This window comes from Protomyctophum bolini (assembly GCF_963924005.1).
Source record: "Protomyctophum bolini genome assembly, chromosome: 3".
Classification (NCBI taxonomy): Eukaryota; Metazoa; Chordata; class Actinopteri; order Myctophiformes; family Myctophidae; genus Protomyctophum; species Protomyctophum bolini.
This window is the reverse complement of record NC_137864.1, coordinates 29,210,878-29,227,028: the sequence shown is the minus strand read 5'-3', so window position 1 is coordinate 29,227,028 and position 16,151 is coordinate 29,210,878. Positions and strand designations below refer to the sequence as shown.

The window sequence follows — 16,151 nt, the reverse complement described above, 5'->3', positions numbered from 1 at the left end:
AACCCACGTGGCCAGTGTCAACAGGAGGAGGGTCTTCTTGGCATACACATAAAGTGAAGAACGCTGCTGTGTACTGAGGCTTTTCAAAGGCACCGCACAAAAAAATAAGCTTGCAGGCATAAGGCGTGCCAAAATAAGAGCCACTAAAGCCACTAAACAGAAATGTGTGCAAGGCTGAATCGGTGGACACCTCTCTCCATCTTAGTCATTGTGGTAATGACTGCAATTGTTGTTAATGCTGGCAAGGAGGAGCTACTGCAAACCTGTGACAGCTAAACAAAAATTGAAACAACCAGGAAGTGCATGGAGAATGAGCTTGGGGAGGGCAAAACTCTTTTAGTCGATTGTCTTCCTGTCTGAGAATAGACCGAATGACAGAAAGGGCAGAGGAGATTCTGTCTTCTCTTCTTCCCTCTTAAGCTCAGTGCAATATTTCAGTTTTCAAGTCTACAACGGGGGATGGGTGGAGTCCTGTCCATTTGACTGGATCCAGTCCGGTGCTTCGGGGCAGCCATAATAGTGTGCACTATTGTGTACGGCTGAGGGTAGGAGAAGAGGAAAAAAGAAGGGAGGGAGTGAGCGAGGGGGAAGAGAAGAGAAACCCCGGCCCCTTTGTGTGGGAAGGACTCAGCAGGAAAGTGATTTTGCATTATTTGAGTTTGGCCGGCAAAGCAAGGTTCTTCTCTGTGGTGTGTCTCTGGACACACCACACACACAGACACACATACACATACACACACTCTCTCTCACACACCCACACACAAACACATACCCTTACAGACATTCACACGCATACTACACGCACACACACACGCCTGCACACACACATGCACACACACACACACACACGCACGTACGCACACACATACTACATACTTCAACTACACACACGCAAGTCTTGTCCGGTCCACCCTGCCTTCCACTGGAGCCACATATGTGTATGCAGAGCACAGGGTGGCCAAACAGCGACACCCCGGCTTCTCCTGATGATGAGAGCCGACGTCACACTGGTCTCCATGAATATTGATGTGGAGGATAGTCTGTTTCATAGAAGAACAGAAGGAGGCAAGATGGCTGCCCTTTAGGATTTGTTAAAGAGAAGATCCAGACGGTTTATTGGAATTTCTACAAAGTGGAGGGACGTGAAAACAGGTGAGAATCTCCCGGGACGCTTTTTGCCTCTCTCCCCGACCCTTTTCCCCTTTAACCCCGGCTGTCGGTTTGATGATTCTTGTGTATCAGGCGAGGCATTGCAAATGTCCCCCCTCGGTAAAAAGCAAGAGCCAACATAATAAGGAGGGGATATTAGATAAAGCTTCTCCAACATGGCTGACGATTTCTTTCTTTCTTGCTGCCAGTTGAACATAATAGGGATATTTTTGTGTTTTCTATCTGCCCTACATTCAATGAATACTCGTTCTTGCCTCTGGAATTCCCGTTTAGTATAAAAATTATAACCTTAGAGTGCTTGTACAGGACTTTTTTCTCCCTTGAAGCATTATTACGAATGCCTGTAAAGGTAATGGATTCATTCCCCCCCTCCTCAATATATTTCCCCCCTCCATTATTTTTTCATGGTATATTTTTTGATCTTTCTGATAAATATTCTGTATCATGTATGTGCGCATTCTATACACTGCTTTTGCTTTGAGAGGGGGAAGTTATACCTTTAAATATATTGTATAGCAACGGGGACATGAGTTTCTTTTGAGAAATATGTTCAGCAAGCCAATCTCTCCTATCTATTTATTTTCACTTCTGCAGTTGCATGTCTGTTTTGTGCTGCTCAATAGGGAGATGTTGAGTAGAATAGTAAAAGTCTTCCTCGACCTGTCCAGCAGTATAAGTGCATGGAGTGCATGGACATCCGTGGAGCAAACGGAGAGCTTCTGGCTTTGTGTATCTCAGTGTGAATCAGCTTTCATTGCATTCACTGGTGAATGACAAGCAGACACAAAGGCAAGCATAGTCCCAAGGAGAGGGGAACAGAGAGGAGAATTGCAGCAGTAGAGAGTAGTCAAGGCAGACAAGGTCAGAAAGCTCCAAAGGAAATGAAACTCAATCCTACCGCACCATTAGCTGTGGAAACAAGAATGGCAATTCTGGAGTTGGTTTCTTATATGAAAAAGCTTAAGAGGATTGTTACCACTACCAGACAGCAGCCAACCCACACATTTTAAATAATGTAATGCTCTATGAAATAATGACTAACATGACAAGGTTATATATTGTTTATACCAGATAATAAAGCCAACCACATTAGTGCTTAGTTGCCACTATACCAATTGCCAAATTAATTCATTTTGAATAGAACCTTTCAAGGAGAGATAATTGTCACAGCAAGAAGAGGGTGTGTGTGTGTGTGTGTGTGTGTGTGTGTGTGTGTGTGTGTGTGTGTGTGTGTTGATGTGTATCTGTCTGTGTATGTGCATGCACATACCTGTCTAAAAATGTCTCTTGGGTCTGCAAAATGGACACATTGCTATTGCCTCTGCATATGTAACAGTTTCTTGTTCTATTTGAATGATTGGAACTGAAGTCTTGTGACAGTGACAGCGCGGTGACCGACCAAACACCTATATGAGAAGTCAAATTATTTGTAAAAAAAAAAAAAGGAAGTGAAAGGATGTTTAAGGTTTTTGTTTTTCCCAGAGTACAAAAGGGTGAATATTCAGCATTACTGAAACACAGTGGCATCTAAGACTATATTAATGAGGGAAGATACACACAGTGTGGCTGTTCCCAACAACAAGGCCTTGTGCATCACCTGACCTCATGAATAGCTAATGAGCCCTTGTTAGTGGTCTCTTATTTAAACAGAATCCACAAACAGTTACATCAGATTAAGACAATGATCACCCATTAGAGCATGACAGATCTACCTGCAATGTTTGGGTATTTAATTTGTGTATTCCACAAAATGTGGCTGTAATGTCACCCCCTCAATAGCCACAATTAAGCCTATGGTAAAATGCAAAATAAGGCATGCCTGGAAGGGAGAGCACAAAAAGTGACCTTTAATAGGCTGTTGTAAATAAGCAGTGTAGTCTAGAGAGAGGAGGTTATAAAATGTTAATGTGGCAACAATGAAGGAATTCAAGCTAACGCAACCGGACATCACCCTCTGTGGTAGTTAGATTAGTTTAGTTTAGCTTAGCTTAGCTGCACAGTTATAAAACATTGAAAATCTGATAAAATTATTAACAATACACAGAACGTTGGCTAACTGTACTAAAACCAGAATTTAAATCTATAAGCCAGGGTCAGTATTGCAATTCCATGGGAAGTGTGGCGAAATAAAAGTCAGTTGCTTGTCAAATGACTTGATGGACAATAGCTTAATCTTGTGTTTAACTGATAGACAAGAGGGTAACACTGTTCATTCATAACAAGCTTTCAGTTAACTATTTAATCAAATCATTTTCTTAACTGTTCTCATACTGCATTTTTGTTGGTTAAATTATTATTTGCATGTAGTCACTACACTACAATCTTGACAGTCGAGTGAGATCTCAGTTCTTAGCACTAGCTAGCTGTCAAGAGCTTTGGGCATAACAATGGTAGTGTGTTCCACTTGGGCGAAGGCATGGCTGTGTTTTGATACGGCAAGCGTGGTCATTGACTGTCTACTGTCAACACAACCACGTAGACGGGGGTGTGTTCCATAGCCCTTATAAAGTATGTTTGACTGGATGAGACGGCATTGGTTTCTCTGTCTTCTTTTAGGTGAATTGGTTGTTCCATTCGGATGGATTTCCACAATGATAAGTCTATGTACTGTAGATAACTCTAATGTGATGTGATGTGGTAACATGAAATACCAGTTTGACTCCATGATTGTGGCTTAACTGGTGAGTAAAGTAAAAACAGAGGGATTGAACCACAGATTAAAGAAGGGTGGTGTGCCTCTGTGGCAGCAGGCTATAGTGTGGTCTGGATTTGATGCATTATTGATTTTTGTTTTTTACAATCACACCACTGCAGATGCTCATTGTACTCATTGTACTCATTGTACTCTGCCCAAAACATTTGTAGATCTGTCAATATATTGTAAGGATCATGTGTGTATTTCTTGCTAATGAATGGTTGGATACAGCTGTGTATATACTGTATATAACAGCTAATGTGGTATTTTGTATCCAGTTGCAGTGTGCACAGGTTTCAAATTGTGGAAAAGCACATTTAATTACTCATATCGTAAGATCATGTTTTGTAACAGATTCTTTCTGGATGTGTTTGCATTATCTTTTTTCTTGCACATGATGTGGCTGCTCTTACATAAGCAGATAAAAAAGGACATCAGATCTACAACAGGAGTTGCAGGGGGATGAAGGTTGGGGGGATAGATAGATCAATCACAGGGATACTGGGCTGCCTTCACTGATAATGTGCAGTCGGTTGGACTGCTTCTCTGCCATGGGCACTAAGTTCCCTTTATGTCACTTTCCCAGGGTAAAAGACAATATCACCTCAGAGAAGAATGTCCAGTTGCCATAGCAGTCCACCAACAATGCTGTCCATAAACAATAGCCCAAACCCAAACTTCTGACCACTCCCTAGCAGTGAGCCCACATATTAAATTTCCAGCCTGGGGCTGCTTGGTTACAGAAATGACATGGTGAAACTGGTCCAGTAGCAGGTAGTGTACAACATTTTAGATGGCACTGCCATTGCTATGCCTTGACTATTATTTTCCTGAGACAAAATGGCGAGCTGCTGAGTGTTGTATTGATCTCTGCGGCTATCGATTCCTCTCTTGTCTGCTATGGGAGGGGGATATTTTTCCACAGCAATCACATGTTACTACTGCAATGGAACCATTGTACAGAAGATCTGCTTCACCCCAGATATTTGCAAAATAATGAAAAATAAAAATACAAATGTTGTGGTGGCTATGAAAAGTGCTCAATGATGCTTAATGATGATACATTTCCATATTGGGACAATCAGTTAACAGCCTAACAACGAATGATGTAAAACAAAGCTTCTGCCTAAGATGCCCATGTGTGTTTCAAATAAGCTTTGGCCTGAACTAGATCATATCTACATTTCATCAACATGAATTGTATTCTGTGTTGAGGTTTTTAATTAAAAAGTTTTACGAATAATCTATATAGGTCTGTTAAGAAAGATCTTTATATTGATTTTTCCATTTACGGATATATTATCTATGGCATGTCAATACATCATTGACAACATCTGCAGAATGGTCAACCTTTCTTTACACGGCTTTATTCTAATCAATATATTCTTCTTCTATCACTATATATGGTCCAGAAAAATGTAGAAACGTTGGAAGTTAAAAAAAGATGTAGAGAATGTTATTACATGTTGTTACATTGTTGTATGAAACTGAACAAGAGAATAGTATAATACTGCTATTCAATAACTATTATTCATATTTACCATGTTATGGGAACCGTTCAAGGTTTCAAGTGAAAATGTAATGAGCACGACAGTCTCCGTTCCATCTCATTGCATTGCGTCAAAGAGATACTCTGTAGTAGTAGTAATTACGGCTTGGGAATGATAATGTTGTGTTTGAGTGGCACACATGGCCGAAGGGAGGGAGTGTGTTTCTGGATGTGGAATTGTGTATCGATGTCAGGGCTTACCTCAGGGGTGAGGCGGCCGAGGCAGGGACTGAAAAGAGCTTCCTCCACGTGAACGCAGGCACATGGCCGCTCTGTTTACAAACACTATCCCAGCATTCCTCAGTGAGACAGCGAGCGAGATGTTACGTAATGCCACCCCCCTCCCCCCAAAGACGCCGCCTCTCTACTTCCCGCCTTTCGCGCCGGGACCGATTGCTCCCTCTTCACTGGGGCGAATCTATTTGTATATTGTCACCTGGGTTTCGCCACCAGGAAGTGCCGAGAGTGAGAAAGAGACGGGGTGAAGCCAAGCTGGCCGAGACGGTGTCTGTGACCACAGAGCGAGGCACCGCTGAGGCAAGCGGCTTCCCTAGGTTGTCATGACATTGAGTTGTATGGCCTCCAGAGTATGCGAAAGCCTAAATAAGGCTACAATGGTGCTGGCCTTATCAGTAACTCACTGCTTTCTTCATAAGTGCATCTGTGTACGCGTACGTTCAAGTCAATTTATCATACTATTTTATTCCTGTGTTGTGGCTTGAAAATGCATATGTGTGCAAATTCACACCCGCCATAACATACTTTATAAGGTGCACACACATACACACTACATGTACACCCACAATCACATTGTCAAAAACATTTCGGAAGGCCTATTTTGGTACAAATAACCACTTTCACTCACTGGATAGTTTACACAATGGTTTTTGGTGAGAATTACTAATTCAAAGTTGAATGTGGTTTACAACTCATTCAATGCCAGACTACATAATCCTTTAATTCATGTCCACTACGATCACTCCCCCGACCATTGATAATTACAGTGCCTTAAAACAAATCACACCTGTGTGAAGTGAGCGGTGCAACTGTACCGTGTGGGGACATCCAGACCCCCAGGAACACAGCCAAGTCTTCCCGCGTCCGAAACGGTCGAGAAGTGACAGCGTTACCGTGTTGCAGCTTTCTGTGCTCGGACACGTACAGCGTACACATACATACACGTGCGCATACGGACACACATAGCTGCGTAATGGAGCGGAGGCACCGCTCAAAAAGGCGACTCAAATAATATATATCATGGCGGACCAGGAAGCGGAGTTGTCCAGGAGGCGAGTAGTGATTTCAGCCCGTGTTTGCACCAAATGGTAATTTAAAGTTGGCTGCCCAAGTTGCGGGATTTTGGCGGAAGTAAAGGAAATGAAATGATGTTGATGCTTTACAAATCAGTTTACATTCTCCGTGAATGAAACAAGTGTTGTGATTGGTCAGAAAAATATCGTATCCGGGGGAAATACATCTGACGGATGTCCCTCCCCCGATCCACAAGGAGGAGCAGTGCACCAAAGCATTATGGGAACTGTAGTCCAGGAAGTAAGTGAGCCCAGTGTCCATGTCATCAGAGACACTGGGCTCACTGCTAAAATCTAAAATATCTAAAACCACATATTACACAAAAAGACCCCCAGCAAAGTGTTCTAAATCTTCTAAACTTCATTAACATATATTCTTTTGCAAAAAGTGTCCCTTTAAGAATGCACCCACATATTTTGTATGGTGCCACGCTGATATTTAAACAACTGACGAGTCACAAGATTGACTTAGTTTATTTTATTTTTCCATGTCATGCCTTTGTCAGTGTGCCCACTGCCCAGTCATGGTGTTGCCATTGGTGGGTTTATTCATCTTTTAAATTAAATATAAACCGAATTGAATTGAATCTACTTAAGACACTGCAATGCTAGTAATTGGAGTAAGTAGATATGGGAAGAGGGTACAATAATGGTAATGAATGTTATTCCGACACGTGTGTGCTGTGCACATGCTTATACTGTATGTGTGCGTGCGCTCCCCTGCATGTGCACAACTTGGGCCACCCCAGTCAAAAAGTCTGTACATGCCATAGGACAGTGGTGGGTAGCATTAAGGTGTGAAATGTTTAGAAAGGGAGTATAATTACAAGAATAAACACACAAGCCCAAGCCCTCAACGCAAACTTGCAAATCACTAAAGTCAAATGAACCACAAACAACCATGGGGTCTAAATGAGGAAGATGAAACCCCCTCTTGCAAAGGTTCTTGCAGTGTAATGACAACAAGATGATAACAAGTAAGGTCACAATTTGGAACCAGGTCACAATTTGAAGAGTTCAGATGCCTTATCAGTTATCACTCATAACATCTGCTAACCTCTTTCATGATCATGGATTCCCAAAAGAGAAGGTAACCTCTGTCTTCTAAACAGCTGCCTTTGAGAAGGCTGCCTGGCCACCACTTAAAATGGCTGTCAGGCACGGGCTGACTCCTAGGAGCTGTCACTGACAAAGGTTGGACCCTGTGGTCTCCTGTTGTCCACACAAGGAGCACAAAGCAAGACAGCTGGCCCCAAATGTCATTTAGAAGTGTAACCCTTACCAAAGGCTTTTGAATGACATCACTAACTACTTCAGAGGGCTTGGAGTGGCGCAGGCTTCAATATTAGGTTTCCACTGTGGAATGTGCCAGCGCAGCAGCTGGTGTCTTTACCCAAGACTCCTTAATGACAAGTGTGTTTGTTTGGTACTGGTAAAACATATTTACATTCGGGGACGGAGCCCACACTTACATTTTTGAGGGGTCACAAGTTCACATAAACATGTTCATAAGGCAAATGACCAGACTAGCTCAGAGATACACAGTAAAATCCTCTAAAATGGACCCGGGTCCAATATATAATTTTTACATTGTCAGTTGAATTAACATTGAGGATTTGACTGTGTACTGTAACTGTATTATGTGTCATATAGTTACTATAAAATGTTTATCCTCATCATGACTAAATTGTATCAGTTGGATCAGCAAGGTCCTGTGTTTTACATATGGCAGATCAAATATTTCAGGTCAACATGTTTTAGTTGGACAATGTTTCAGAATCAGATAAACGTGCTACCGTAGTGTTGTTGACACTTGGATACTCTTCAAAGCTCAATTTGAGCACTACTCTCGCCGACAAGAGATGCCTGAGTAAAATGATACAAAGAATACTATTATAAAAACAAAATCATTTTGGGAGAAGGGTGGGAAATGTGTCAACATTTTGCTATCATTTTGTTAAAGTAGGTGTGACTTTTTTCTCCAACAAACACTAGATATCTCAACTATCTCAATTAGTTCCTATTCATAGCGTTCTAAACCAGGTTTATTGTGTTACTTTGTTCTCTTCTTAGAGGGATATTTCACTTTCAAAAAAGCGTTTGATAATTTTATCATCTACGCTTATGTGAACACCACAGGCAGTTTTTAAGTTGCTCGAGTCAGTATTTAGATATTTGATATTCATTTTAATTGCCCCACCTGATCCTATACAAACCCATTATAACTTCAAACTCCATTTTAACCATTCATCGAAAATACCCATCGTTTTTTGGTGACTCATACTGCCCTCTTAATACATATGTGGTCCGTGTTTTTTCATTAAATTCTTTCATTTATTTTTAATAATTCTTTTAGATTTGTTTTGTCTCCTCCGGCCTCCAGGTTCTTTATATATCCCTTCAATACCTGAAAAGGAACTTTATCTAACCAACATGGTATGGAGGGATGAAAATAACAGTACTTGCATGATTGATGAGTCACACAACCCTGCCCTGTTTGAATAATCTCATTCATCTGTGGGAACGCTAAAACAATATACAGACTGGGCTTGAAAAATGCTCACCGTTATACAGTAGAAAAATGGATGAATCGTCTGATTCCTGGGTGCGTGCACATGTGTGATTCTAGGTGTCCTTTCATGGGAGCCTTGATTCACAGAGTGTGTCTACATGTGTCTGTGTGTGTGTGTGTGTGTGTGTGTGTGTGTGTGTGTGTGTGTGTGTGTGTGTGTGTGTGTGTGTGTGTGTGTGTGTGTGTGTGTGTGTGTGTGTGTGTGTGTGCGTGTGCGTGTGACTTGTGAGTTTCAAGACGTCCTTCAGTGGGAGCCTTGATTCACGACAGAGAACATCCCTCACCAGGAGAGGATTTGTGATTCCTTCTATTCAATGAGAGTCACGTGCCCCCTCTCTCTCTCAGTGGAGGGAAAATGTGGAGCATAGCAACAGCAGTGGCTTAGGTCAGGCTGCTTGGAAACCAATGAGAGAAAGAATATCAGTGCATTCTCTGCCATGATGAGATCAGACAAAAGAGCACATTGTGCATATTTGATTCACTGCTCAAATGGCAGTGAGGTATCTGTCTGATTTTACATGCAAAGGATATAAGGTTAGGGGGAATTACACAGAAGCCCTGAATGAAAACCAAAACACCCCCCCAAAAGAAGATCCATACGGTGTTGTTAACGTAGACTTTCATGCCAATAAGACCTGTGCTTGGTTTCCACTCTTCATTCATTCTTGTTGCTTCTGTGTCACTGTGTGTGTGTGTGTGTGTGTGTGTGTGTGTGTGTGTGTGTGTGTGTGTGTGCGTGCGTGCGTGCGTGCGTGCGTGCGTGCGTGCGTGCGTGCGTGCGTGCGTGCGTTCGTGCGTGAGTGTGTGCGTGCGTGCGTGCACGAGTGCATGTGTTTGTGGGAGTGTGTTTGTTGCCCGCCACGCTATTTGGACTTCCTGCTTTATAATAATGTTTCCATTGGCTCTGTTTATGTGTTGACCTCCTCTCTTCCTGTTTTATTGGATGCTGGTTGGAATGTGGATCATGGCAACAGAAAGTGCATGTTGGTTAAATCAAATGTAGCCAAACGAGGTGGGGCCAATAAGACCTGAATGAAAGCTGTGCGGCCAATAAGGACCTGAATGAAAGCTGTGGGGCCAATAAGGACCTGAATGAAAGCTGTGGGGCCAATAAGGACCTGAATGAAAGCTGTGGGGCCAATAAGGACCTGAATGAAAGCTGTGGGGCCAATAAGACCTGAATGAAAGCTGTGGGGCCAATAAGGACCTGAATGAAAGCTGTGGGGCCAATAAGACCTGAATGAAAGCTGTGGGGCCAATAAGGACCTGAATGAAAGCTGTGGGGCCAATAAGGACCTGAATGAAAGCTGTGGGGCCAATAAGGACCTGAATGAAAGCTGTGGTGCCAATAAGACCTGAATGAAAGCTGTGCGGCCAATAAGGACCTGAATGAAAGCTGTGGGGCCAATAAGACCTGAATGAAAGCTGTGGGGCCAATAAGGACCTGAATGAAAGCTGTGGGGCCAATAAGACCTGAATGAATCTGGGACTTGAGTTATCATCAGCTGACTGTCCAGTTTTGCAACGTTTCATTAGAGTGTGAAAGATTGAGGTAATTGTATAGCAAAAAATGAAAAGATGAACCAAAATTCAACTCAACTGCATACATCACTATTCCAAGTGTAATGATTTACAACTGTCTTCCTTGCCAAATATGCTCCCAAGTACTTATTTGAGAAATGACTTCCGCACACCCGGTTTAATTTTACAGCAGGTGCGTATAGGTCCTGGCAGAACAGCAAACGTTTTAGAGAAGCAGGAGAGACCCGCACACCGCCACTTGCTGGTTCAAGAGATTTATTTTGATAAGAGTCCTAGCAACGTTTCGGCCTTCTTCAGGCATCCTTATGTATTATGGCATGACTTTGATATTATTCCCTGTATTGTTGCAATTGGTGACTTTCAATAATATACTAGGAATGTTCTACAGAAGTACTGCACCTTAAGTCACATGACTGGGTTTTTCACAGCTGCTATCTGATGAATGATTACTATATACAATTTGGTTCGGTTGTCTAAACCTACTGTTGTGTATTTAATGAATGTCAGCCTATAGGCAGAAAGGCTGAAATGTTGCTACGACTCTTATCAAAATAAACCTCTTGAACCAGCAAGTGGCTGTCACGATACGTTTTCTGTTGTGCTTTTGTTTTGTAGTATTTTTGGTCCCTTGGTTTCCTCTGTTGCTTTTGTTACCTGTGTTGTCTCACCATTACCCTGATTACCCCAGTATTTACACCTTGTCTTGTTAGTCTTTTAGCCAATCATTGTGTTGATTATCTGTTGAGTTCACCTGTGTCTTTGTGTATTTATACTCCCCTGGTTTGTCATTTTCTTTGTCAGATCATTGTTGTATGTTAAGTGTGATGTTGCCTTTTATGCTGGATTTTGGAATAAACCGTCTAGCATTTAGACTTCTCTGGCTCTGTGCCTTCCTGTTCTGCACTTGGGTCCTACCTTATTGATGCACACCGTGACAATGGCATTTCCCATACTAACAGTGGAATCTGACTTAAGAAACAACATCATTAATCATTATTTCAGCCTGGCAGTCAACATAGCAGTCAAACCCTTGAACACAAGTATTAGACTAGTTTCACCCAACAAGCACAGCAACGCCAAGGTTTTTTTGAGTATGTGACTATTGATTCTCCGGGCCGGGATCAATCTGCAAAGCACATGTGTGCAGTACCACACACTAGAGCAGGCTCCATTCTCTTCAGGCTGCTGCACCGGGCTAATGCATAGAGCAGCTGGAGCTTTGGCGCTAATAAGATGGTCACCATGGCTACCACACATCATGAAAGAAATTAACTTTACACTGTGTACAGTTCATCAACATAGTCAGATATATTGACCGGTGAATTGACAAATGGGTGTGTAGGGAAAAAGGATCAGGCAGCTTTGGGAAGGTAAGCAAAAGTACACAACCGTGAGGGGGTAGGAGGCAGCAGCTAAATAGCTTTTCTGTGCGTGTTCTGAGGGCTCAAGAGAGAGCTTCTTAATTAGAATGTTGGTGTGATTCAGCCTGAACGTACAGAGATAGGATTTGTCCATTCTATGCGAGTTTGGCTGCATGGGGCCACACTGCCACACTCACTCATGCGAGTCAGGAACTCTTCGGGTTTGAGTAAAATGGTGACGTCAAATTCCAGGAAGACAGCACTGCCCGGCAGAATTTATGATTCTGTCCTTATCGGTACATAACTCGAGCGGTGCTGAGTCGGCTCTAGCGGCCATTGGCTCTAGCGGCCATCGCAACGTTTGGCGCGGCGACCACCTCTCGTTGCTCATGCCCGCCAGAAAAGATGTCTCTCCATCGCAGTGACTGTGGGAGTCACCATTTTACCCAAATGTGAAGAGAATTCCATACTCGCTCACTCATGGATGGCACATGCTTCCATGATTCCATGGTTTTGTAAGAAAGTCCAAGGTTTGATGCGTTTTTGGGTCAGATCAGAGATTGGGACAATGAGCAACTGTTTCTTACTCTTAGGAAATCTACCCACACACATTAACATGGTGGAAGTAACTCATACATACAGTAGTGCCCCCCCATGGTTTTGTGTATTTAAAGTGAATGCAGTGTGGCAGAATTAACTTTATTTTAGGGGCTGTGGTCTAGAGCTCTTCACAGAGTGCCCCGATTCCGAAAATACTCGAGAGGACCCGAGACCTGCACATGTCGGATCCGTATTTTCTCATAATCACTCGGGTGAGAATCGGCCGTATGTCCCACGGAACTCATTCTGTCTATCATTATGTGTAATACACGAGTGGATCCGAGAAGACCTGTACTAACGTATGGCTGTGTGTGCGGCACGACCGTGACGCACTGCACTGGTGAAAGACAAATGTAATGTGCAATGTTTTAGGCTGGTTTGGAATAAGGCTGATATGAATTGAAAACACCGGCGTACAATCCAGATTCCTCGTCGTGTCGTCTCAGTATCTCGTAATCTCGGAAATAATTGTCACGGGTCCACTCCACTCAGGCTCGGTGCCGTCATTTGAAAGAATGATGAATTGATGATCCATTTCGGGTTCTGGACCATTTCTTTGTACCCGTGAAGCTCTGCAGTCCAGAGTTCAGTGAACTAATCAGAGAACTAAGCTCATTCTTTGACCTAATCAAACATATTGAATGAGGACATTGTGCTCTATTGAGCACTTTCCTTCTGATGCTTCCAAATGTTGGCTAAACTGCTAAATAGACAAGACTATGTTTAGCAGTCAACGTATGACATACAGGATCGCCCCAGGGATGTATTTTGTGTGTGTGTGTGTGTGTGTGTGTGTGTGTGTGTGTGTGTGTGTGTGTGTGTGTGTGTGTGTGTGTGTGTGTGTGTGTTGCTTGTGTCTTAGATGTGTTGTTTGCAGTTGATCCTGCTGAACAAGTTGTGTGAGTGTACCTCAGATAAGAGGTTAGACAGGTTATTGCTCAAGTCTGTATCTACTTGACAAACAAACTTTACTATTACTGCCTTGTTCTTTACAGAGAGTGCTTGGAAATCATAGTCAGTCTGGCAATGCCAAACTACCAAGAGGTACCAACTCTATACATTCAGGCCGCTGCTAACCTCTAGTATGCTCTAATGCTAAGACAGCATCTTCCAGGATACTGAGCTTCCACAAAGTTCAGAACCGGAAATACTACACTCTGTCAGATCTAAACATGCTTTCTATTTGACCTCACAACTAAAATTCCATTGGAAAAATATAAAGTTCTGAACTCATCAACATCAGCAGTACCAAGTACCAAGTTAATCGTTATCCTCACTACCGTTCTGCAGTTACTCTTCTGTCCTGAGAATGAGTATTACATGCTGCCAATTCCATCTGACAGCAAACCGGCTCCACTATCCTTAAACCTTACCCTATCTATCTCGGTGTTGTTTTCTTTCAGGTTGTTTTTGTATTCAAAACAAGAGGGTTGCGCACATCCAGTCCCTTGCTGGTGCTGGACCAAAGGTTGATACAGTGAAGAAGGAAGGGAAGTCCGCACAACAGCTTCTGCTCGACTTTGCTTTTTATTATTTTTTTACCAACACAACGTTTCAGCCATCATGTCATGGCCGAAACGTCTTGTTATATGTCGGTGTAAAATAATCACTGTGGAGCAGAAGCTGTTCTGCAGACTTGGTTTTTCTATCTTAATGAGCTTGTTCTATTTTCTTTATAATAGTTTAAATATTAGTGATGATAGTGTTTTCTGTACTGCCTCTTGAAGGGTCTGTTTTGTTGTCAGTTTCCAGTGTTGGGCAATATTACTTAGGAGAGTAATATGTTATTATTTATTACTCCTTAGAAAAAGTAATATTACATTACTTATTACTTGAAATCAAGACTAATATATTACATACTATATTATATTACATATTACTTTTGCGCCCCCCACACCCACCAAAAAGGGGTTGTACAACAACACAATCTGTTTAGTCGGCTTCTTTTAGAACTGAATCCAATTGTTTTGAATAATAATATTAAGAAGAGTCACAAATCACCCTAAAAGGGTTTAAATGAAATAAAGTAAATAGGTATAATAGTACTGTTTTGTCAGAGTAATACCTTACTTCACTCATTACTGGGAAAAGCAATAATATTACAGTAATACATTACTAGTAACTAGTTACTGCCCAACACTGCTGTTTTCATAGATAACTCAACTGAATAACAGGGTTGCATCGCCTGAATTGTTTTCAAACCAGGTTGTCTTTCAGCTTGCCACATAGTCACTCTGTAAATGGATCACTGTTTAACCACTCTGTATACTCCGTCGACCGGGATCTCCCAGGGATGCACACTTGGTCCCCTCGTATTTTCCCTTCCCGAAAATAGCCGATCTACAAGTTGGTAGATTTTCTATTTTCTCACAATGTTCGCCAATTTACATGTAGGCTTAATATGACATCCCAGTAAGATTCATGTGATTAAGAATAAGCATTTTAAGCTATAGAGCATCCATAAGGACTGGTGCTCTCCAGAAAGTAAATACGGTACGGTATGATTGAACCTAAAAGCACAGCTCATTACGTCGATAGTGTACCACTTTTTCAAACATGTGAAGCTTTTGTTCGCATTTAGTTTCAGCTATATTCCTCCAGGCCCCTCTCTGTGTGAAAATGCAAACAAATTAACTTGATTAAATTGTGCTGACAAAGTAAAATAATAGGAGGCAATGAGAGAAACTGATGTAGGGAACACAGGACTTCAATGGGGATCTCCACCAACCACACTCCCATGGCCACATCTGTCCTGCATTAGACATAAGGAACAATGTGGATTGTACAGATCCAGATCCCTTCTTCTTGAGGGGAAGGCTTGGGGGAGGGGAAGGTTCACTCGGGATGAAATTACAAACAGAAGTGTATGTATATCCTCTGTGGTTTGACGTAATCTATTAATCTAGTCTTGAACACATTTTTAAAAGAACCAAAAGAAGAAAAACAGAATGAGGCTATGGAAGTACCACTCTCATGCGTTCTGTTTTTTATGCAGACAATTTAAAGCCACATTATTATTGAGCTAAGAAAGGTAGGATAGATTGAATATTATGTTAAGACTGCAAAGATCACAATACAATTGCATATACTGAAGGCATATGTGAATACAATCTCAGTTTAAAATGTAAAAAGTGATTTGCTAAGCACATTTCAAGAAACCACTTTTAAGTCCCGAGTCTGCCACAGTGAAAAGATAAATTCCACATTATGGACAACAATACCTGTTCATTTTCTAATCTACTATATTATTCTAAACATTAAGAACAGACTCTGACTGTGTTTTAACTTGCTCACTTCTTTGGTGTAAACAGAGAGAGGGAAATGACTCAACAGTTGCTCAGGAGTGGTCGCG

The 16,151-nt window shown here is 42.0% G+C and overlaps 1 protein-coding gene across 1 annotated transcript in view; it reads left to right on the top strand.

Annotated features, from left to right (window-relative positions):
• Window positions 1-573: 573 nt before the first annotated feature.
• Window positions 574-16,151, top strand: part of tet2 (tet methylcytosine dioxygenase 2) — a 45,641-nt gene continuing 30,063 nt past the window's right edge. The window contains exon 1 of the mRNA XM_080760234.1: window positions 574-1,152. The gene's annotated coding sequence lies outside the window, so the exon portion shown is untranslated. The remainder of the gene's footprint in view (window positions 1,153-16,151) is intronic.